Source organism: Cryptomeria japonica, chromosome 1 (assembly GCF_030272615.1).
Source record: "Cryptomeria japonica chromosome 1, Sugi_1.0, whole genome shotgun sequence".
NCBI classification, from domain to species: Eukaryota; Viridiplantae; Streptophyta; class Pinopsida; order Cupressales; family Cupressaceae; genus Cryptomeria; species Cryptomeria japonica.
In genome coordinates, this window is record NC_081405.1 from 405,302,999 (window position 1) to 405,330,230 (window position 27,232).

The window sequence follows — 27,232 nt, forward strand, 5'->3', positions numbered from 1 at the left end:
TTCCTAACTTTCCTTCTTTGACACCAAAGTGGCATTTTTTAGGATTCAAGGAAATCCCATACTCTAAGGCTTTCTTGAATATCTTTTCAAGGTGCTCACAATGATCCTCAGCTTTCTTTGAGTATGCAGTTAGGTCATCTTGGTATACTACCATGATTATATCAATCAATTCTGCAAAAGCCACATCCATTGCCCTTTGAAATGTAGCACCAGCATTAGTCAATCCGAATGGCATTCGTGCATAGACATAAGTGCCCCATGGAGTTGTAAAGGCTGTCTTATATTTTTTAGTTTCTTTAACTTTCACCTGATTATAACCTGAAAACCCATCCATCATAGACAATAACTCACACCCTGTCACCTTCTGCAACATGTTATCCATATTTGGCAATGGATAATTGTCCTTTAGAGATGATATGTTTAATTTTCTAAAGTCCACACACAATCTAATATCCCCATTCTTCTTTCTGACCGGCACCAAGTTAGAGACCCATGTGGAATATTTGCAGGGTTCAATAATTCCTGAATCTTTCATTTTTATGATCTCTTCCCTCATTTTTGGTAACAATGTTGGATCAATAGGTCTCTGCTTTTGTCTGAATGGTTTAGCTTCTGGCTTAAGTGGTATCTCATGCTGAAAAAGATCTTCCCTATAAGCTTTGAGATCTTCATAAGACCACGTGAACACATGTTTATACCTCTTTCGCAATGTTGTCAGTTGTTGCCTCATGGCAGGAGTTAACCTTTTCCCAATAAAAACATTTCTGGGAGTTTCTTCATTTCCTAAATTGATTTGTTCCACATCACTTTCTTTAACAGTTGATCCTTTAGTCTCAATCACATCCTGAGTATTGAAAGCCCTTTCTAATGCTACTAGGCCTCTTGGTAATTTGTTTGACTTCAGTTGTATGATTTCATGTCCAAATAAAGTTTCTTTACCTTCAGTCTCTTCCACAAAGTCATTGAAATTTATAGCCTGAATCTGATAGTGATCAACACACTATAAGAATTTCAGCAGGTCTGCATCATCTTGAAACACTTGCCAATTATATAAGTTGTCAAGAACAGATGGTCTTACTTTCATCTCTACTTCAGATATCCCAGTTAGTGTTATATCATTATCCTTCAATGCAATATTGGCCAAAAAGTCTACCATAATGTTCTTTGATTTGTCTATCTAGTTTATTTGAAAAGCATCAAAAAGTTCTATAGTATCCCAGACAGCATTTCTATACTATTTCAATCTTAAGTGCTTTGAAGTATACTTCTCCTTCACTTGTGAGACTATTAACTCTGAGTCACCAAATACGCTGAGTAATCTAATTCCATGTTTAACTGCTATATTAAGACTAGTGAGTAAGGCTTCATACTCCACAGTGTTATTTGTGCACTCAAATAACAATTTGAAAGAATATTTGTAGGTTTCCCCTGTGGGTGAAATAAATAAGATTCTAGCCTCACTCCCTTCCTTGCTACAAGACCCATCAAAGAACATTTTCCACACTTGATCATCCTTTCTAGCTAGACATGATTCAATGGGGATCCATTCGTCAACCTTAGGTTTTGTCAACTGCACTTGGAAATTGTCCCTATCAGTTTGCAAAAAGCATATTTGATTTGTTGATTCTTCCATGTCTTCTATGATATATGTGGACCGGGGTTCCCTATCAATTTTTACCTCCTGTCCATTGATTGGAATCATAGCATATGATAAATCTAACTGCACATACCCACCAATCATGTTCGACCATTGCCTAGATAGCAACATCCCATAGTTTGGAGGGACATCCACCACTCTAATATCTATTTTGTATGATGCTTCTGGACAAGCTGCCAATTTGAATTCTACATCCTTCATGATACCAACTACTGGGACCGACCTATTGTCCATGGCATAACACTTCCCAAAGGTAGTATCAACTTCCAATCCAAGCTCTTTCATCACTCCAATAGGCATAACATTTATGGCTACTCCTGAGTCGATCATACAATTCTTCACTTTCTTATTGTTTACCACCAAAGTGAGATAAAATGGGTCTACCTGTGTTGGGTTTTTGGTTATGGTGGACCCTAAATATATAACTGGGGCCATTTGTTCATTATTGTCACCTTTTGGAACCTCTTGTTTCTGTTCATTTACTTTTTCTTTTTGGATACCTGAAATCATCTCCAGAGTCTTCTCTCTGTATTCAGGAAACTTCATTATTTCCATCAATGGAACAAAAACTTTTAATTGTGTTAATGCACTTGAAATATCAAATGAAGTAGAGTGTTGTGCTAAAGGAAATTTTGCTATTTCTTCCTTTTGATCATCAAGACTCCTTTTATTATTCTATGGTACAACTTCCTTAGTCTTAGCTGCTTTATTTGTTTGCTTGGGTGTCTCATCAGTTTCTTTTATAAAAAGACTAGCAGGTTTACCTTACTCTGGATTCACCATTCTATTCCTCAAATCATAAGTCCTTTTTGCTTGTGCAATGGCAGAGGCTGTAATTCTTTTTTTTTCTTCTTCAGTGGGGATTCTGAGCTTAATACCTTCACCTATGTTGGTGATTACGAGTAACACAGAGCACTGATCAATGTTCATGGAATCTGGTCCTCCTTCTTTTGCAAAGGATATCATGTTAACAGTTGGGTCACCCATATGCTCCTCATAGCCATTCTCTTCCTCCTGCAATCCTCTTGCTACAACACACAAAGAAGGAGCATGTGGCATATTGCAGGCATAACACCACATGTCATCATCTTGAGCATAGTTTACTGTTCTTTTCAAGGGATCTGGGACTTGTTGGTTATCCTGATGGTTCCTGTCTACTGGTATTCCATCTTTCCATGTAGTGTTATAGGGAATGTCATGCAATCTGGGCCTTTCAGGATGATAATATTGCTACTTCTCTATTTTGTTTACCCTCACAAATAGATCTTTTAGAGCATTCAAAACTTTGTCAAGCTTATCCTCATCCTTGTTAGCTTTGGGTGCTTTAGGATTGTACAACCTTGCATCTTCTCTCTTTCCCACTTTACTAGCGGCCTTCTAGTTATTTTCTATAATAATGGCAGCTTTCATAACATCCCGGAGGTATCTAGGATTTCTAGTTCTCAACTCATAGTTTGTTTTACTATCATAAGCATTGATGTAATATAGAATGCTTACCTCAGGTACTGGCTTCATCCTGTTGGGAATTTTGTTTAGAACCCTGTTAAATATTTTGTTAAAATCTACCACTGATTCATTTTTCTCCTTCTTGATGCTAATGATCTCATGCAAAGCAAATTCAGGGCTATTATGGTCTCCATACTATTCAAGGAATAAGCTTTTGAATTCTGCAAGACTTCTAATGGATGCATCAGGCAATGCTCTAAACCAATCTCTTGCATCTTCTATTAATGACTGCATAAATAACCTGATCTTAACATCTTCATGTGGTAAACCAAAATCCTCTATTACTACATCAAAAGCCTTACAATGAGCCTCCCCTGTAATTGCATTACTTCCAGTGAATCTTGGTATTGCAGTCCTGATTTCATTTGGGATAGGATATGGGTACACCATCATTCCTGAGAAATCAAACTGCCTCATTCGTTCCATATTTATTAGCCCATGTCCCCCATGGGGGTTCCTAAAGTTTTGGTTCATGTTATCATATAAGGGCATTTGATTTTGATAAGGAAATGGGTATTGATTCTGGTATTGATGTTGAAATTGATCAGGGGGTGGACTTTGGTTATAAAATTGACCTTGAGGTGGAAACTGGTTATGAGCGGCAAAATTATTATGTAAATTTTGCTGGACTGGTGGTGCACTCGATTGCACATGATCATTCCTTTTGTTACTGAACAAGGGGTTCTCATAAGCCTTAAAATCATCACTCTTTGTTTTACTCACTCCCAGATCTGTCTGAGCATGTTTTTTTTTGTAATTGTTTACATCTTGATTAAAGTCGTCCTCACCAACATTTATGCCTAATTTAGCACATAACTCCAAACATTCCTGAGTCCTTCCAGAATCTCTCATTTCAGTAGCTACCTCCATCATCTTTTTAGTTAAATCTGCAAATCTATCTGCAGGATCTGCCATACTTGATCCCGATGAAGTTGATGTGTTCTATCTGGATCGTGCTTCATGATATTCAAAACTAGGGGGGATTTGATATTGGCCCTTTTGGACTCTATATGCTGCAACCAAATCCTCATTCACTGGACTTGAAGTAGTTGCTTTATCCTGTTCCCTTAAAGGTGAATGTTGGTTGTTTTCATATTTATACTGACTGTACCTTTCTCTCATGAATTCATTCATGGATTCTTTTTTGTTTTTATTCTTTAGTTGAGAGAAATCTAACTGGGATAAAGGCTGTCCTTTTGTGACCGATCTCCTTCTGTCCATAGATATTCCTCTCGTTCCTTTTTTTTTTAATTCAGAGTCGCCACCTCTCTTCTTAAGAGGAAAGTTTTTTCTTTCTTCTGAGTTCTCTCCCACAACAGAGTCTTAATAATTCTTCCCCAGTAGAGTCGCCAATCTATTGGGTCTCAAATCAACAAATTGGATAGGTTCTAAGGAAATGCCAACTCCTATGATCAAACCCTCCAATTGACTTGGCCAACTTATAGAGTGAACCTATTTGGTTACTAACTCTCTCACTTTAGGCTCTGCAGGACCTAGGCGGGTATAACTATTCACTAGTTGTTTTCAATGACTAGTGCCTTTTATAGCAGATTAAGTATCTTGATCTGGCTTCCTCCTATCACGGAATGGCATAAGTTCCTAGGATGGAGATATAGTAGATGAGTTCAAGATTGTTGTTGTAGAAGCTATTTGATCTTTGTGCTTAGAATTTTATATGTATACACTATTGCCAACTTACTCTATGCTTCCTACTCAATTACTCCTATTGTAAAATAAAATATGATGAATATGGTGATAAGTTGTAATTTATAAATGGCCAGTGCCTTCTTTGCTGTCTGGGCTACATAGTCTTTATATTTCCTTAGGACTTATTGTGTGAACTTGTGAGACAGTTTTTAAACCCACCCCTTTTATGGGTCTGTCAGTTACTATTTCTTATGAGATCAATTGAATGCCTATATCATAAGTTGCTTGAATGAATTTAACCCTACCTTTAAGGGACCACCCAAGTAAGCACTACAAAGAACAATTATAATTCACACGTAGAACTTTTATTTCAACTTTATAACATACAACATAAATTTCACTCAAAGAATATGAATAACCTTATCTCCTTTAGATAATATCACAAGCAACTGCCAATCAACAAATGAAATAATCCACAACACATATGCAAAGAAAAGACAACTGATTATATTATGTATCCGTCAAAAATTTGTATAATAGGAAACTTACAAGCTGTCATATATCACTGTCTTCTTCCTATCATGCTATATTAATTAAATTACAAGAAACCTTTCTCATATATATATGAGAGAAAATGCTATCTATGAAAAGACGTGTCTTTTCAAAACACTAATTGTCAATTTGAACATTCCTAACAAACTTAAGTAAAAAGAGATTAAGCATCCCTAAATGATGAATGTAATCATCTTCTTTAAAAGTCTTGATCTTGATGCTCTGTTTCTTTAATTCTTCTCCCTATGAAAGGTATTTGAATATCATCTGGTTGACGGTAGGGGCCATGTCTTTGCTTCATTCCAATCTTGACAGAGCCTGATCCTTGACGCTTATAAGTTCATTCCACCATTCCTCGATAGATATTAATTCTCCCTCTTTATAAATCAAGGGCATTCCATTAGGGCTCCCATCATCCAATTCTTGAAGATCTCTTTTTAGCACATCTTCAAATTTAACATGATTCTCCATAAACAAAGTCCCTTCTGTTTTTATCGACATATTGGTATTGATAAGATTTGTTTTTTTGGTGAGTGTTTTTAAGTTTCCTCGGCAATTTTATTTCCTCGACTTCACCTTTTGTTAGCCTTTAATTTTTTGATGAAACTGGAATATCTATGAGTGGCTTCCTTCATTTACCGAAAGAGATATTTTGCCGTAGACATCTTAACTTAGTGTTTTACACTTTATGTTTTATTTCGATGAAACTATTCTTTCGGTGAAACTCATTTTGAGATGCTCGACATGATATTTTTGGTCGATGATCTTTTAGCTTTCACGCCTTTGGGAAGAGTTTTAAGTTAAAATATATTGTTCAATAGATTCATTTTGGCAAAAGAGTCTAGTGATACCGAATCTAAGGATGCAAGTAAATTTCAGATTGTCAAGACCAAGAAGGTAAATGTACATAGTGTTGAAAACTTTTGTGCTAATCTGAAAGAATATGGTGGATTTGGAGGATTTAGATATGTAAAGTATGAAACCAGAAATAATGATGAAAAGAGACAAATTGAAGAAGCTGTCATCTGCACACTTCTAAAACTCCGGTTAGCTCCATTGGAACTATCTAAGTCACTTCCAAATGAACTTTATTTGCATATTGATAATAGGTGGAAGTATGAAATGGACTCGGAGAAACAAATCAAAGAAAGAAGTCTGGTACATCTCTTTCCTAACATGTCAGTAGCTGAAATAAAGGAACATCTGACAACATACAAGTCAAAGTTTCTCGTCAAACAAAGAGCCTTAAAACTGATGAATGGGTTGTATATTGAAGTAGAAAATGAGACAAAAGCACAGTGGTAGGAAATCTTTAAAATCAAGGATGTCGAAGAGCAAGCTACAGTTGAAATTGTTGATGTCACCAAGCAAGATCCTGATGTTACTGACCAAGACCCTACTGACACCATTCAAATAGATGAAGATGTCACGGATACAGAGGCACCGAAATAGTAAATGATAGAAGGCAATGCATATGCAAAACTTGTATCCAGTGAATCAGTCTTGGAACAAGTTCAGCCTTATCCACCGGTCAAACAACCTGTCTCAACCGAAACCCCTCAGGATACGGATCAAGGCACCAAAGGTCACAAGTCTACAGTAGGAGAAGGTACTACTCAAGAATAGACGTCTCAAGCACCTTCTAGCACTAAAAATTTTGTAACTAAGACTGATAATTCTGATACTTAATTTAAGTACAGATCCAATAGCCAACAAGATGAGAGGGGGGGTGAATCATACAAACTTAATCATCCATAAAAACATCAGATTCAACCTCGGTAACATATATATCAATCATATAACCAAAACTATCAAACATGCAAACTCAAAAGCATATGAACAATATAAACCTCATAACACCAGATTTAACATGGAAACCCAAATAGGGAAAAACCATTATGGGATTTCGGACCCACTAAGAAATATACTCTTCTAGAGTATGCTCGGTTAAAAGAAAATCTTGTTAAAGATTACAAACACATTGCTAGATGTGACCCGGTTAAGGGATTTCCCTCAGATCTGTTAGGATCTTCACCTTGTTAGAAGTGACCTTGTTAAAGGATTTCAAACACTCAAATAAGAATGTCACCTTGCTAGAGGATTTACATATAAGACTGTTAAGTCCACTCGGTTAAGAGATTTTCTGCTACTTCTCAAAATAATAGTAATAAAAATATGTCTGCAACTTCACATCTAAATATGCTAAAGTAGATTCCTATTTGTTCAATACAATTTAGACATAGAACTAATCTTGTCTATCTACTAGGCATCTATAGTCTGTTATTCTAACAAGTCTTCAAGCTTCTGTGCTTGGTAATCACTATGTAGCATCGTTGTGCATACACTTGCTTGCATACATTATTTATCAACAGTTTCCTATTTATAAACAATCTTTCAACCACTTAATCTCCTTGATCACATTTCCCATGATTAATCATAGCCATCAAATCTTCAATCTTGTCCAAGTTCAATGTATCCTTTGATCTAAAAAAGTTTTACCCCACCTTGGAACTTGCATTTTCACCTTGGAACTTGTGTTAGGGCATTGCGGTTCAATCTGAGCTGTAGATCTTCCTGCTGATCTTTCTTTACCATAGATTCTCTAACAATATTCATACATGGCTTACCAATCATTTAATTCACTCCAGCTCACCATCTTCCTTCATTAAATATCACATGTAAACATTTAATGCATTCTGTTATAGCTCGGTTGTAACTCGGTAAATACTAAACTTCACTCGGTAGACATTCTGCCTTCATTAACTGATAGCGATAACCTTAGGGTTTACCGACTAGGTTCTTTGCTCGGTAACATACTATAGTATTAACCTTTCAAGCAATAGCATATGTAGGATATCAAACCAATCTAAACATCATGATCTCATCATTGTCTAACTCGGTAATAGTTGCCCATTGAATAACTTATCCCCTCATTCATCATATTCTTTCTGTGTCTTTTACCGACATCTTTATACTCATTAAATCATACTTCTTAAGATATGGCAACATCATACTGAATTAGAAAATCAATTTCTTGACATCAATGACAAAATAATAATATTAAGACAGTAATCATCCTTAATCAGTTATATCCATAGTCATTAACAACCTTCTCAATATCCTTATTGAAATGCCAACAATCTCTCATTGTAATTGGAATGCCAACCTTCTTCTTGTCTGTTATAATAACAACAATCTCCCCCTTTGGCATTGATGGCAAAACCAATTGATTTGACCTTAATAGATTCGGATTGTTGTGATTCTAAAATGCTCTCCCCCATACATTAGTCTTCTCCTATTTTCTTAGTCTTCTTTCCAATCTGTAGTCTGCTCTTCTTATGTATTCTCCCCCTTGCATAGGTATTCTCCCCCTTCGACAACAATGCCAAAAAGAAAACAACTAAAACATAATTTGTTTCTGTAAGAAGTTATTTCCTGCTATTGTGTATCAATTGAGTCTCCGTCAGAGCATTTGTCTTTAATTCCTATTCCCTATTTATTGTTTCCTACACACCTTTAGAAAACCTCCTAAAGTGTATAAATCAGCATCGACTCCTAAAAGATATTCTGTAGAGTCATCGAATTGATGCTTTCACTGAACTCAGTCAATGAATGGAAGATAGGGGTAGGACCCCTAACTGACTTCTGAGATACTCAAAAGTGTCCTTTGGTAGTGGCTTGGTGAAGATGTCTATAATTTATTCCTTTGTGCTAACATATTCCAACACCACTTTCTTCTCTTGAACTTCTTCTCTAAGATAATGATATTTGATAGAGATGTGCTTTGTCTTAGAGTGCATAATAGGATTCTTTGAAAAGTTAATGGCACTAGTGTTATCATAGAATATAGTTACTGGCTCGGTAACTTACTCATTTATCCCTTCCAATAGTTGTTTGATCCATGCTATATTGGTGCAATTCAGTGCTGTAGCAACATATTCAACTTCTGTTGTTGACTGAGAAACACATCCTTGTTTCCTGCTAAGCCAACTCACTAGTCTTTCTCCTAAAAAGAAAGCTCCTCCACTTGTGCTTTTCCTATCATTAATGTTACCTACCCAATCAGCATCAATATAAAATTTTAAATCAAACTCATTTCCTTTTTGATATACTAAACCATAATCTTCAGTGCCTTTTAAGTATCTAAAAATTCTTTTGATTTTCGTCATGTGTGTTTCCTTAGGATTTGCATAAAATCTTGCAACAATACCTACTACATGTGCTATATCTGGCCTGCTGTGAACAACATATTGCAACTTTTCAATCATAGATCGGTAAAGTGTCTCATCAATAGATGTAGATTCATCATTCTTTGATAGTTTACAGTTGGTAGTCATAGGAGTACTTACTAGTTTTGAATCCTCCATTCCAAATTTCTTCAAGATTTCCTTTATGTACTTGGATTGGGTAATGAAAATCTCATCTTTCATTTGCAGTATCTGCAAACCTATAAAATATTTTATCTCACCAATTAATGACATCTCAAATTCTTTACTCATTTCATTTCCAAAGTTCTTGCATAGAGAGTCATTTCCACTAAAGATAATATCATCAACAAATATGGCTGAGATCAGTATTCCATTTTCATCATTCTTCATGTACATAGTTTTGTTCTCACTTGTCCTTATAAAACCAATCTTAATCAAATAAGAGTGCAATCTCTCATACCATGCTCTAGGTGCTTGTTTCAGACCATATAAAGCTTTGTTCAATTTACATACCTGATCATTATTTTCTCCTTCAACAAATCCTTCAGGTTGTGCAATGAAAACTTCTTCTTCTAATATACCATTCAGAAATGCAAATTTGACATCCATTTGATATACCTTGAAATTCTTGTAAGCAGTATATGCCAACAATGTTCTTACTCCTTCAAGTCTTGCCACAGGTGCAAAAGTCTCACCATAATCAATTCCTTCTTCTTGGGCATAACCTTTGCAAACTAGTCTTGCTTTGTTCTGAATGACCTCACCATTTTCATTTAGCTTGTTTCTGAAGATCCACTTTGTACCAATTACATTCTTGTCCTTCGGTCTTGGGACCAGTGTCCATGTGTCATTCTTCTTGATTTGATCAATCTCTTCTGTCATAGCATTTATCCAATCTTCACTGTTAAATGCCTCTTTCACTATTCTCGGTTCAAATTCAGATATCAAACATGTGTTATATCTTAGTTTGTTCCTTGTCATCACTAGATCATCCTTATCTCCTATAATCTGACTTGGTGCATGATGTCTTCTAACATACTTGGCTAATACAAGCTTGGTAGGCTCTGTATGATCTTTTTCATCACTCGCTAACTGGATATTTTCTTCATTTTCTTCAACAGTTATCTCGGTAGGACTTCTTGGTTGCACATAGACAAATCCTTCATAATCTTCTAGTTCTTTGGAGTTTCCTTCATCATTTCTTTTTGCAAATTCATCAATTTTCACATTTGCACTTTCTACTATTTTGTTAGATGATTTGATCAGACATTTAAATGCTTTGCTTCTAGAAGAATAACCTAGAAACATTCCTTCTTCACTTTTCTGATCAAAATTGCCATTTCTATAATCTTTATGAACATAAAATCTACTCCCAAAGATTGTAAAATAACTTACATTAGGTTTCTTGTCATACCATATTTCATAAGGTGTCTTCAAAGTACCTTTCTTCAATTGAACTCGGTTCAAGGTGTAAACAACTATGCTTATTGCTTCTCTCCAAAATGTTTGTGGAACTTTATTTTCAATCATCAAGGTTCTGACACAATCCACAATAGATCTGTTCCTTCTCTTAGCTATCCCATTCTGCTATGGAGTTCTCAATGCAGAGACTTGTCTTTTTATACCATGATCATTGCAAAATAAGTTGAACTCATCAGATGTAAACTCTCCTCCTCTATCTAATCTGAGACATTTCAGTTGTCTTCTTGTTTCATTTTCAACTCTAGCCTTGTACCATTTAAACATTTGAAAAGCTTCTGATTTTTCTTTTAAAAACATTACTGACATCATCCTTGAGTAATCATCCACAAATAATATGAAATATTTATCACCATAATAACTCTGAACTTTCATAGGGCCACAAAGATCAGTATGTACAAGATCTAAAATTCCCTTAGAAGTGTAGGACTTACTTGTAAAGCTTGATCTTGTCATCTTACCCATCTGGCATCCTCAGCACATAGCATTTTCAGGTTTTTCAAGACTTGGTAGACCTCTTACTCAGTACTTCTTACTTATTTTGATCAAATTATCAAAATTAACATGACAAAACCTTTTATTTCATAACCAGGTATCATCTATCCTTTCATATAGACATTTATTCCGAGTTGAGTCAAGATGAAATGTATTACCTCTTGTTTGTGTCCCGGTAGCAGCTAACTTTCCATGCTTGTCATGAACTTTGACAATTCCTTTTTCAAACTCTATTCAGTAACCTGTGTTGTTTAGCTGTGCTACACTCAACAAATTGTATTTCAAACCTTCAACCCAATAAGCATCATTACATTTAGCATTGTCAAGAAGTGTTATGGATCCTTTACCTCTCACCGGACATGGTGCATCATTACCAAATCTTACATAGCCTCCATCATAATCATCTAATTTAATAAACTTGTGTTTATCACCTATCACGTGATGTGAGCAACCACTATCTATGATCCAAGAATCATTAGTATTTATATGAGATATTAAAGCTTTTTCTTCATACCTTTCTTCATCTGATCCATCTTTAATAGCCACATAAACAACTTCCTCTGTATCAGTTTCATCTGATTTATCATCATTAGATTCCTCATCACCTATTAGGCATGTCCTTTTATCTCTTCTCCTGAAGTCTCGGTGTCCTCTGTAATGATTGTCTTTTTGTCTATCATCTCGGTAATCTCTCTTTTCACTAGATTCTTTGTTAGGACAGTTAGAAGCCATATGTCCTATCTTATCACAATTGAAACATTTTAAAGGTAGCTTTCCTTTATACTTACCTTTTCCTCTTGGTAGCCTTCTGGCTAATAGTGCTTCAAACTCTTCTTGCTTTCTGATTTCCTCATACAGTTTGTGTACCTCCTCCATGTTTTTGCGAAATCTTTCACTTGCTCCACTGTGATTCCCTTCAGAGTACTTATACTTTCTATCATTGTAATCATCAGTTTCATCAATATAAAATGAACTGAATGCAGATTCAACTTTATTTACCGATGACCCACTATTATCAAAGCTACTTAACTCAAATGCATGTAGCTTACCAATAGTAGCATCTAAAAAAACTAGCATATTGGGTATAGACCTCAATTCTGTAGAGACTCAGATTGCATAGGCAAGTAGAAGGGTTCTTAACAACTTACATGTTACATCCTTTTCTTCAATAGTTCCTCCTGCTCCTTTGATTTGATTTACAATCTCCTTTAGTCTTGTACTATACTGGGTTATGTTCTCACCTTCATTCATCCTCATAGATTCAAGTTGTCCTCTTAGACTACCCACTTTTGCTCTTTGAACATGTTCATCTCCTCCATACACAGATATGAGCTTAGTCTACATTGCCTTTGCATCAATACATCCTTCTAGATCATTGAACTCTTGAGTCGGTCAATGCAGATGTTATTTCAATCATTGCTTGAATATGTTCTTGCTTTGCCTTTATCTCTTCCATTGTCAATGGATAGGTGCTCGGTGTGATGAAATCATTCTCCAGATAATAGATAACATATTCTCCAATTCCTGATAGATGCAACTTTGTCCTTTTTTGCCATGTAGAGAAAATTGACTTATTCAGCTTCGGTGCATCCCTCTTATACATATTTGGATCTTTAACTCAAGTGCCTTTAAACTTTCCTTTTGGAGTCCAAAGCTCTGATACCAATTGATAGTTCTGATACTTAATGTAAGTACAGATCCAATAGCCAACAAGATGAGAGGGGGGGGTGAATCATACAAACTCAATCATCCATAAAAACATCAGATTCAACCTCAGTAACATATATATCAGTCATATAACCAAAACTGTCAAACATGCAAACTCAAAAGCATATGAACAATATAAACCTCATAACACTAGATTTAACATGGAAACCCAAATAGGGAAAAACCACTGTGGGATTTCAGACCCACTAAGAAATATACTCATCTAGAGTATGCTCGGTAAAAAGCAAATCCTGTTAAAGATTACAAACACATTGCTAGATGTGACCTGGTTAAGGGATTTCCCTCAGATCGTTAGGATCTTCACCTTGTTAGAAGTGACCTTGTTAAAGGATTTCAAACACTCAAATAAGAATGTCACCTTGCTAGAGGATTTACATATAAGACTGTTAAGTCCACTTGATTAAGAGATTTTCTGCTACTTCTCAAAATAACAGTAATAAAAATATGTCTGCAACTTTACATCTAAAAATGCTAAAGTAGACTCCTATTTGTTCAATACAATTTAGACATAGAACTAATCTTGTCTATCTGCTGGGCATCTATACTCTATTATTCTAACAGGTCTTCAAGCTTCTATGCTCGGTAATCACTATGTAGCATCCCTATGCATACACTTGCCCGCATACATTGTTTATCAACAATTTCCTATTTATAAACAATCTTTCAACCACTTAATCTCCTTGATCACATTTCCCATGATTAATCATAGCCATCAGATCTTCAATCTTGTCAAGGTTCAATGTATCCTTCGATCTGAAAATGTTTTACCCCACCTTGGAACTTGTGTTAGGGTATTGCAATTCAATCTGAGCTGTAGATCTTCCTACCGATCTTTCTTTACCATAGATTCTTTAACAATCTTCATACACGGCTTACCAATCATTTAATTCGCTCCAGCTCATCATCTTCCTTCATTAAATATCACATGTAAACATTTAATGCATATTGTTATAGCTCGGTTGTAACTCGGTAAATACTAAACTTCACTCAGTAGACATTCTACCTTCATTAACTGATAGCGATAACCTTAGGGTTTACTGACTAGGTTCCTTAGGGTTTACCGACTAGGTTCTTTGCTCGATAACATAGTATAGTATTAACCTTTCAAACAATAGCATATGTAGGATATCAAAACAATCTAAACATCATGATCTCATCATTGTCTAACTTGGTAATAGTTGCCCATTGAATAACTTATCCCCTCATTCATCATATTCTTTTTGTGTCTTTTACCGACATCTTTATACTCATTAAATCATACTGAATTAGAAAATCAATTTCTTGACATCAATGACAAAATAATAATATTAAGATAGTAATCATCCTTAATCAGTTATATCCATAGTCATTAACAACCTTCTCAATATCCTTATTGAAATGCCAACAATCTCTCATTGTAATTGGAATGCCAACCTTCTTCTTGTCTGTTATAATGCCAACAAAGACACCGAGTACCAAGACACCAAAGGACACTACAGAGGCTAAAGAAACAAACCAAAGTGTTGCCTCTACCAAGCAACCTACCGAGGGTCATCAAGCCTCATAAGCCATTGTCTTAGTTCCATCAGTGAAAGGTAAAGAAAAGAAGATGAACAAGCATAGTTTTAAAGTTGATTTGTCAAAACCAATAGTGTTGCCCAATGTAGACATATCAAAGTTAAAGGGGCAAGAACTCATTGATTTTGGTGAACTATGCAAAGCTAAGGCCGAACAAGAGAAGCAAATGACAATTCAAAAGAAAAATAAAGTACTTCAGAAGGTGAAAGCACTCTTAATAGATATGCTACCTGAAGCTACAGTGTTAATAGATGCAACCATCCACATTCAACTGGATGAACTCCTAACAAAGATAGAGACATTTGGAGTAGATGCATCAGAGTATTTGAGCAAGCTAAAAGACAAGGAGCTCACTGCAAAAATGACAGAAGAGGTACAGAAAGCTATAGCTATTGGCAAAGTTAAACTTGTCAAATTTATTGCTGAGTTGACTCCTCAACTCAAGCACATTCTTTATTTATTTCAAAAACTCTGTACATTTTCTTTTTTCATTAAAGACATCAAAAATAAAACAACAACAATTGAGAAAGAGATCACCGATCTCTCAAATAAGTTGACCACAGAGCCAAATTCAGTTCGGGATTTTTATACAAAGCTACAACAGCTCATGGCTCAACAATTGGACCTAAGAAATGAAGAGCACAAGATCAGGATGGACATAATGACACTTCAGACGTTATTCCTTCCTCATCTTTCATCTGTCCAAGAATAGATCATCCGAGCCACCTCCTTATCTACTACACAAGAGGGAAGCACTCTAGATGGCTTAATCTCATTATTGGCTGATATTCAAGCACATAATTCATTAATGGATAGTGTAAAGGATTCCCTCTTTGTCACTCTCACTGAAGCACAGACCAAGTACAAATCCATTTTTGACCAGTTGCCTCCACCAAATGGTAACTAAGTCTTGATGTTTGTCAAAAATGGGGAGTGATACAGTATTAGCGAAGTGATATAGTATTCAAAGTATAGTATCAAACAACAGGAGTATAGTATATAGGGGGAGTATACCAAGTAGAGTGAGCAGAGAGAGCAGTGAACCGAGCAGTGCAACAACATGTGTAATGCCCCGCCAGGAAACCCCAAAGGGATTAAGCTAAAACACACGAATGGAGTGCAATAATTTAAAAAAAAAAAGTTAAACACAACATTAAGATACAACAAGATATCCAAGTTCAAATTATATAGTGGAAGACATCAACTAACATCTAAAGAGTTTCTCAACGCGGTTACTTTATTCCAAATTTAACTTAACTCATACCAACTAAAACAATTAAGCTGATTAACTTAATGTCAAGATAATACTTATACAAAGAATAATTTCTTTCATTAAGACTAAATCATAGGTAACATATGAATACATCCATTAAGGTTAAAATATAGCTAATATTAAGATTGAAAATGTAAATAACCCAAATGAATTTCATCCATTAGAATTACAATTTAATCATACCTTTCATTCATATTTTTCTTATTAAAATTTGAGTCATGCATCTAATTAATAACATACTTGAATTTCACCATAACTAACGAGATCTTTCCATGCATACTTAATTTCCTAAATATATTCCATTATTCCAAACTACATTCTTTCATGATCCAATTTACTGCATTTAAAAGACATGCATTTACAATTAATTTCATCTAATCCACTTCATACATTCTAACATAATGTCATTCATGCATGCTAAAACTAAAAAAGAAAACATAAGTACAAAAGCAACACATAACACCAAAGTGATCTCGGAGTTCACCCCTAGAGGGCTACATCTCTGGGTCTGCTCAACTGCAAGACCCCTCTATTCATTTAAATTAGTTAAGGGTACATAAGTTCCACATCATTTACATTCTTGCCATCAAGGCGAATCATACCAATAAACAACTGACCACATCGGTCAATAATTACATAAATGATCCCTACATAGAAACGGATCCAATTGAACACATTTAAGCTGATACAAGGTCCATTGCCCGATAATACTCTAACTAGAGACTTGACTCGCTATGGTCAACCACAAGTCAACACTTGACACTCGCATACAGAACAAGACCAGTCAAAACACCATCACAAGGCAACAACCAAACTAGAAACCGAAAACATAAACAGGTACCCCAAATCATCCAACGACAGGGTCCAAACAAAAATATCAGCATAGGACATAATGACAACTCAACCAGAATTGCAATGAAATTAAACTTGACTGATAACACCATTTACACAAGATCCTATTACAGGCAATCTTTTCTTTAAACAATCAAGAACATAATTAAATAGATTTTTCCAGAAGACAAGGAAATACAACTATATTAATAAATCCATCTTGTCATTTGTCCAATAAAGTTAAATAAATTCACATATGAATTAAACTCCTAATATATTTCCAATAAGAATATCGAATTTAAAATTATAAGTTTTTTTTCATTTTTTCCTAAAATTACAAAATTCTAAATTCTTTATTTATATAACAAAAATCTTTAAATTGACAAATAAAAATTAAACAACTATATATATATATATATATATATATATATATATATATATATTAACACATTATAATTATTTTAATATTATTTATTTATTATTTTTTTATTTTATTTTTATTAAAAAAAACTAAATAACAAATAAAATAATAAATAAAATTTTAAAAAAATTAAAAATTATATTTAAACTCTAAAATAACTACCCTAAGGCAGCGTTGCTACCATATGGCAGTCAATGCTACCCTTGGGTAGCGCTGCGGCCCTATGGTAGCACACGCTACCTATGGGTAGTGCTGCGTGGGTAGAGGCAATGCCTCCCCACAAAAAAATTAATAAATTAATTAATTTTTTTAATTTTTTTTTAATGTATTTTTAAATAAAAAATTTAACATTAATTTCAACAAAAACAATATTTTTCCAATAATTCCATTTTCACATAATTTAATCTTTCATATATTTTTTTTTTGATTTAATTAACCCAAATAAATTTAATGTATAATTAAATTTATTTTCTTAAGGTAATAAAAACTATTTCATAGAGATTCCATAAATAAACAAAACTGTCGTAACTAAAAATCAAATGAGAGAAGTTAATTTCTTAGATAAATACCCTTTTTCACCAATCTTGCAATTCTCCATGCATCATAAGATCTTGACAAATTTTCTATAATAATTTTCCTAATTTTCCCAAAATTATATTCTTCCCATAAACTAGAAATACACATCAGGCATGAATTTTTAAAACAAAACTCGAATTCACCAGAAGAGGGTTTTGTGTTTGATAATAATTTACACACACATCATTCAGAGAGAATTATTTTCTAAAAATCAACAATCAAAGAAGCCACCCAACCTGGTATTGCTTTCTTGGAAGAATTCTGTAGAAGAGCCCTAATCTTTTCCACAAGCTTCCAATAAATTTCTTCACCTAAATCCTTGACCTATTTCCTGTGTATCTAAAATAAAGACCTATTCCCTATTTAAACTAAAATTCTAGGTTCAATAGCTTTTCTTAAAAACCTAAATTTAGAATAAAAGTAATTTAATTTAATTTTATAATTTTATAACAAAAGACAAGCTAACATGCAATAATTAAAAATCATTATTCTTTCTTTTCTTTTCTCATGCAAATTAATTAATTTTCTAAATAAAGAATTAAAACAATACTTTAATTCCAATTAATTCTTTTATTCATTTTTTTTTAAATTTATTCTTTTATTTATTTATTAAAAATTCTAGGAACAATAAATAGAATTAATCCAATTTATTTCCACTAAAATTTAAATAAAAATATATTTCTAATATCATGCAGCTTGCAACTTAATTTAATTAATTAATTAATTAAGTTTATGGAATCATCTCATAGTTGAATTGTTTATGCGTTGAGATTATAAATTTAGTTAATTAAAAGAAATGATTTTCTCCCTCATTTAATTTTTAATTAACAAAGCTAATAGTTGCATTTCACAATATTAATGAGGGTAAATATTTTTAATTAAATTAAATTCTCAAAATCACTCTTACACACTATATAAAATAAATATGAATAAAACTCACTTTTCTAATCAAAATTGATTTTCTTAAATAATTAAAATTAATCTTTCTATTCCAAAAAGAAAAAAAGAGATTAAATTATTTCTATTTCGAATAAATTTAAATCTTTCCTTTTTAAAATGCATAAACTAAATAAATTCACTATTTAAAATTAACCATTAAATTAAACTCGCTACAAACATAAATAGAGTGATCTTTTTAATTAATGATTAATCACATAAAAGAAACCTATTTATTTTAATTCCTCAATTACTAATGCGTAAATGAACACATTAAATCAAAATAAATACTTAGGGTTAAATACTCTATTTACCACACGCCAAGCATGCAAACCAAGTAAGCCAACCAATTACCCAACCCGAAAACCCAAATGAAAAGAAAACTGACGGAACACAAGCGACGCTCATTTGAGTATGACTAGGGTAAACTGAAGGTTTTACGACTACCTAACCCAAATTCTAAGGATGAAAGAGGTATACTCAACCCTGCAAATCGAGGTGAAGATGAACCTTACACCTAGGCGGTACTATACCTGCAATCTCCTACAACCAAGAGTCAGACAAGCATACATATATATATATTTAATGAAGAAGTTAGCTCGAGATTAATAACAAGAATCAGGATGACAATTTAAACTTACATAAGAATCAATGCGAAAGCACATTAACAAATACTCACAATAATCATAATATCTGACTAAACATTACCTCATGGTAATTCAACCATTCAAGATTGCCACATAAAAAGTCAACCAAGGTCAAACTGATTTTACAAAGCTGTCTAGGGTAGGGGTACTACAACATGCAAAATCAGAGTTGTACAATATATCGATAAGGGGAGTATATCTGGATATATTATTTCATTGACTATTGTATATACTGTCAGTATAGTCAAATTTTGCAAGTATATAGATTATTGAATTATAACTTTGAAAGTAATTTTTGTCAAACATCTCAACTAATGTCAAAAGGGGAGATTGTTACTACTTATCAAGTTGCCATTAGTTTTATGTTCAAAGTTATTCTATATACTCTAGTTGGTTACTACTACCGAAATATTCAGTCAGTATGAACAGTCAAGTCTGTTACAGAAGAAAGTAGTCTCAGAACGTAGTATACATCGAGCTGTCTACCGAGTATCATTCCATGTCTACCGAGCAGCAAAGATGACACACCGAGTTGATATACACTGAGTGAAACGTGTTACTAGATTCATTGAACCTGGACATACATATGAAAACATGTTACAAGATCGAGGCACATAGAACCGTTATCACATTGGAAATTGCACTTAAAGATTGTGTATGATTTTGAGGTCATCTAACCAATGAAATATTTTGCATGGTTATTCATTCGATAAAACATGTTTGTAAGATCAAAGCAATGAAAGGATCACCGTCATAAGAGATCTATTTATACAACATGGATTAAGATCAAAAAATATACATGTAGCATGACAGAAAGGAAGATATAGAAATATACAAAGCAAGACATGTGAAAGCACTAAGTGTTATGATTGTTACAGAGACATAGAGGTCACCGAGAAGGATTTCAGAGAACAGTCAAAGAACAAAGTAAATAGAAAGGTTTACCGAGTTACTATATGGGTTACCGAGGTATGCTATAAGAAAGGTAATCTTATTTTGAGCACATAGAATCTGCTATAACATTCCAGATGTAAAGTTGCAGATATTTGTAATAATTTTATTATAATATTTTGAAGTTGTGAGAGAAATCTTTAACAGGGTAAAAGACTCTAATCAAGTCTATAAATTGTAAAGCCTCTAACCAGGTGCAGCACTTAGATGAAGTGTTGTAAAATCCTTTAGCAAGGTAGATCTAACAGATCTTGTTACTCCTAATAGGGTAAGCTATTAGAAATAGCTAAACATGTAGCTCTAACCGAGCACCCTTTATTATTGCAGTAGTGAAGTTGTGGGTGCCATCCCCACCATAGTTTTTCTCTCTAACCAAGAGTTTCTGCGTAACCAAAATATATGTGTTATGGAGTGAATCAAGTATGATTGTTATCTATTTGCTTTAGCTTTATATTATGTTACTGCACTATTTAGTTTATGCATAACAGTAAAGTTATTGTTGAAGAAAAGTTTTGGAGTACTGATTCACCCCTCCCCTCTCAGTACATTATCTTTCCATATTGGGGCCAACACTAATGGATAGAATATTCCCTAGAGGAATAGGTAAATATAAAGGTAAATTACCCTTGAAGTGTTTCTTTTGTAGTAAGATTGGACACATAGTTGCTAATTACCCTAACGCTGATAAGAAAGATAAGTTTAAGATATTCAACGGAAAAAGCAAGAAACACTATTATGTTGCAATGGATGAACATGTGACCGATGATGAAACAGAAGAAGATGAGAATGATGAGATAGTATTTGTTGTTGTGAAGGAGGATCTGACTGATGAGAAGGGTTTGGTGTCTCATATGGATAATAACAATGAATGGATAATAGATAGTGGCTGCTCACACCACATGACCAGTGACAAAATTAAGTTCCTATCTCTTGAAGAGTTTGATGGAGGTGTTGTAAGATTTGGTAATAACTCTCCCTACATGGTTAAAGGTAAAGGATCAATTTCATTAAATGGGAAGAGTAATGCAGATGATATCTTTTGGGTTGTAGGACTAAAACATAAACTCTTGAGTGTTGGAAAACTTAATGATAAGGGATATCTACTTGAATTCAAAAGTGGAGTGTGCATGATTCTTGGAAATAATGGAGAATTGATTGCTACTACGAAGCAAACTAGAGGTAATTTATTTTAGTTGAATACTAATGTAAATGATTGTTTCATGGTGAAGATTGAAGACAACTGGTTGTGGCACAAGAGATTTTGTCATGTCAATTTTGACAATTTTATTAAAGTTAGCAAGTCAAGTATTGTTAGAGGTTTACTACATCTTGTGAAACTAGACAATGTGTTATGAAAGTATTGTCAGATGGGTAAGATGGCCTCTGTATCTTTTAAGAGTAAGTCTTTTCTTCATAGAATATTCTTGATTTGGTTCATACTGATATTTGTGGTACTATGAGGACTAAGAGCTATTTTGGTGATAAGTATTTTATGATCTTTATTGATGATTATTCCAAAATGATGTGGGTAATTTTTCTAAGAGAAAAGTTTGAGGCTTTTCGTAAGTTTAAAGCCTTTAAAGCTCTTGTTGAGAAAGATACTAGGAAGAATCTAAAATGTTTGAGATCTAACTGGGGAGGTGAATTTACTTTTGATGAGTTTGTGAAGTTTTGTGATGAACATGGAATTAAGAGGCAGATGTCAGCCCCTAGAACTCCACAAAAAAATGGGATAGCAGAGAGAATGAATAGAATAGTTGTTGAAGCTGATAGAACCATGTTGATTCAAGGTGAAGTATCGAAGATGTTTTGGAGAGAAGCAATCAACACTGTTGTCTATACTTTGAATTGGGTACTTGTCAAAAAAGGTAATAACAAAACACCTTATGAATTATGGCATAGGAAGACTCATAGTGTAAGCTATTTCAAAATCTTTGGGAGAATCTTATATTAAGAGAGATGATTACACTAAAAAATTTGATGATAAGTGTGATGAAGGCATTTTTCTTGGTTACTCTACAAAGAGTAAGGCATTTAAATGTTATAACAAGAGAACTAAGAAGATCATTGAGAGTGCTAATGTGAAGATAGATGAACTCCTTGATAAATATGATGAGTCTAGCATATTTGAGACTGAGAAAGATGAAGAAAGACTTGTGTTCATAGAACCAAAAGTGCAAAAGATTGATAAGCAAAATGTTGCAAAAATAGGTGCTCAACCGGTGAATGTAGAGAGTGATGAAGAAGATGAAGAACATGAAGCAGGAAGTACAACATCAAAACCAATTATTCTAAAGTATGTTAGGTTAAATCACTCAAAAGAACAAATAATTGGAGATAAACATGTTGGAGTACAAACAAGGAGAAAAATCAGAGAATTTTTTTATCTGATTTCTACTATTGAGCCGAGAACAGTATGAGAGGCATTAAAGGATGATGACTAGATTAGTGCAATGAATGAGGAGTTAGATCAAATAGAGAAGAATGAGACATGGTCACTTGTTCCCAGACTAGAAGACAAGAATGTGATTGGAACCAAATGTGTTTTTAGAAACAAGTTAAATGAAGAAGGAAAGGTTGTGAGAAATAAAGTAGGATTTCTTTGCAAAGGCTATGCCTCAAGAAGAAGGAGAAGATTATGGTGAAACCTTTGCACCTATGGCAAGATTGGAAGGAGTAAGAAAGCTACTTTCTTATGTTGCATTTAAAGGATTTAAAGTCTAATAGATGGATGTTAAATCAACTTTTCTCAATGACATCCTTGAAGAAGAAGTTTACATAGAACAACCAGATGGATTTGCTTTGTCCAAAGACAAAGATATTGTTTGCAAACTACATAAGGCACTGTATGGGTTAAATAAAACATTGAGAGAATAGTTTAAAAGGTTGCATGAACACTAGATCAAGATAGGATTCTAGCATACCAGTGAGGACAATAACATATATCTAAAGATTGATGGAGAGAAAGTATTAATAGCTAAAGTATTTGTGGATGACATTATCTTTGGTGGTAATGATGACTTATGCATAGATTTTGTTGAGGAGATGAAAAAAGAATTTGAAATGTCTCTTATTCGAGAGATTACATTTTTTATTGGGTTGTAGGTCCAATAGTTGGATGGTGGAATTTTTATCTGTCAAAGTAAGTAATGTCAAAGAGGTGTTGAAATTTTTTTGGCATGGAAGACTGTAAACCAGTTGGTACTCTAATGGAAACAAATTGTAGGTTGTCTAAGGAAGATGACTCACCATCTATAGATGAGAAATAATACAGGTCTCTGATTGGTAAATTGCATTATGTCGTTCATAGTAGACCAGATATTGCACATGCTATTGGATTGGTTGCTATATTTAAAAAGGATCCCAAGGAGACTCACTTGGTAGTGGTGAAAAGGATATTTGGGTACCTGAAAGGAACAGTATATTATGGTTTGTGGTATCCTTATAAAGGAAATTTCTCTTTGGATATGTTTACTAATGCAGATTGGGCAGGCAATGTAGATGACCAGAAAAGCACTACTAGTAGATTTTTTCTTTTTGGAGGCAGATTGGTTTCTTGGACAAGTAAGAAGCAAACTTGTGTTTCTCAGTCAACAACAGAGTCAGAGTATGTTGCAGCCTCAATGAATTGCACATAGGCAATTTAGATGATACATGTACTTGAAGGTTTCAAATTTGATATATCTGAACTGGTAACTATTTACTGTGATAATTCTAGTGCAATCAACATTTCAAAAAATATTGTGTTACATGCAAGAACAATGCACATAGAATTGAAATATCATTTTCTAAGGGAAAGAGTATAGGAAAAACAAGTCCGCATGGATTATATGACAAGCAAAGAGTAGCTAGAAGATATTTTCACAAAATCATTATCAAAGACAAGATTTGAGTATCTCAGAGGTGAATTAGGAGTCAAACCTCTACTCAAACAAAACTAGAATGCAAGATGCATCAATCTAGTGGGCTTCATGACTAATTTTCACTTTGGATTAATGAGATGTAGGATACTCAACAGGGGGATTAGCTTATATTTGTATCCAGACATCTTGAAGACAACAACTGCAACAAACTTGATGATTTGTGATGCTTATGCACCTTTGGCATTGTTGTCAAAGGAGGAGAATAAATATAATTAAGAGAATAAATATGATTGGGAGAAGAAATATGATTAAGAGAGGACACATGATTAGTTGGAGTAGATATAGTGTAACTGACAGATGAGATGCAACAGAGAAGAGAAGAGTTGGAGAGAAGGTCCAAAATAGAGCGGAACAATATGCATTGAGTATGTTGATATTTAGTGTTTCCATCAATGCCAAAGGGGGAGATTGTTGGCATGTTTGGCAGAATTGATGAAGATGAGATGATGGTGGACGCATGTACCGATAGAGGAAGATGACATGATCAGTTATTTATATTGTCATTGATGTCAACCAGGTTCAATTGATGTTTAATGATGTTTACAGTTGGCTTTTAGTGATTGACTTGTTGGCTAAGTGATTTGGTCTACCAGAGTAAGAGTTTGATAGAGTTTACCGACAAGATTGTGAATTAGGACCTTAACCAGCAAAGCAGATAAGTTTTGATGGAATTGGGTGATTGGCGATGTTTGGTGACTTGTGGTTTGATATATAAGCTTTTATGATGGATTTGAGTATGTAACCGAAACTGCATCCTATTGTTAGTTACCAGAATGCATGTTTTGAATTTCTAATGAAGTTTTACTAGGGTTTAAGAAGGGTTTAAGGACCGGTAAAAAATTCTCTTAACCGGTAATGATTTTTGGTTTGGCGGTGATCTACATCAAGTTCATGTGTTGTTGGTAACATGATACAAACCGCGTGATGAGTTTGAAAGATGTTTTGGTGTATTTGGAGAATGAATTTCCTGGGAATGTGAAAAGTGCTTAGCCAAATGTGCTAAGGGTTTGACTTTGTACCAGATCAACTTGTTGTGATGATTTATGATCATTCAATGACCGATATTGATTTGTAATTGATTGTAATGATCCCTACGATGATCTGTGATGAGTTGTAAATATCTGTGATGATCTATGTAGTAAGTCTTAGGGTTTTGATGTCGACCTATTTGTAAAAGCTATTAATGTCAGAAAGGTTGATGTTTTGAAGTATCGATGATTTTGTGAAGTGTGAGAAGCTAAACCAGAGTGTGTGAGAAGTTCTTCCAGAGAGATGCAGACTTAGAACTTAATTGGATCTGATCAAGCAAGTAGTAGAGTGCTATACACAGATCATTTCACTGTTGTTCTCTAATAATTACAATAGCTAAAATTCCTTAACCAAGTACGTCCTAATAGGCCTCACATTGTAAAATCCCCTAATAAGGTGACTCAATATTTGAGTTCTAAATCCTCTTGCAAGGTTGATCCTAACAGATCAAAGCTTCTAATAGGGTTGAGGTAAATCCTTTAACCAAATGACTCCTAACAGGGCTTGCTCCTAAGCTTGTAACTAGGCTTGGCTCTTAATAGAGTGAATTCTGAAAGAGTGCAAAATATTTGTGGGTACCAATTCCCACCGTGGCTTTTCCCTATTTGGGTTTCCATGTGAAAAACATAGTGTTCATGTGTGGTATGCTTTTCTTGTGATTCATGTTTTTCTGTTAACTGGGAAAGACTATATTTGTTTATCAGAGATCTTAAAGTGGTTATCGGTAATGATGATTATATGATTAATGAAGCATTATGATCAGTTAATAAGTTGGTAACTGTGTTTTTTGATATGATATTGTATTGATGACTGATCTAATCAATAAGCTTGCATAAGAGGAAATTATTATCTAATTCGCTATAGAAATTTGTTATGAAGATTTGGATTAAGTGTTGAATGTTTTCAGATATGAGATAAGTCTATTTTGGTGTTGAAAGTTTTAGTTTTTGTTAATATTGATTCACCCCCCTCTCAGTATTAGCTGGATCCTATAGGTTTATCAAAAATTATATGAGAACTCAAAAAAAAATTTAAAACAACTTCTAAGAAATCAAATTTGGGAAAATTTTGGCAACATAACTCCATACAGGGGTGAATTTCAACAATTTTTAAACTTTTCCCAAATCAAATTTCACAATAAGAAAACTAATTCTTCATTTTATCAACAAAATTAAATACTTTAAATATGAATTTTTTACAAAAAACACAGTAAACAACCACTCCCAAATTTTAATTTGAAACAAATTAAGAAATGATTGGGAAATTGAAAAGAAACCAAAGGGGTTTAAATTCCAAATTAAAATGCTATCTTTTCCTTTTCCAACAAAACTAAAATGATTTTGCAAACAAATGATTTCAAATATACACAAAGATTTTCCTTCAAATAAAATAAACTTGGAAAATAGAGGTTTTTTATAAACACCAACCTTAATAAGCTATGCTAGAAGATAATCTGAGAAGAGCTAAAATCCTTCAACTAGAATTTTTTTCCCTTAACCAGAGATGAAGACCAAACTTAAAACCAAAAATTGTCTCCTTCCTTCTTCCCAGCTAATTTTTCTCCGGGTAAATGTTTTTTCCAAAATACAGAATGAATAGTTTTGGGGGAAAATTTTACATTTTATAAAAATTTCCACCCAAAATATCTTTTAGGTCATTTCCAATTTAAAAATGAGAACTAGAAAATTCTCACTTCTTTTAAAACAATACCTTTTAATTAAAATGTTCAAATTTAAATTAAGTTCATTCTCTTCTAAGAAATGAAAAATTAATCGCATGGCTCCTATTTGGGTTAGGCTCCCTGGCCTCCTGCTAG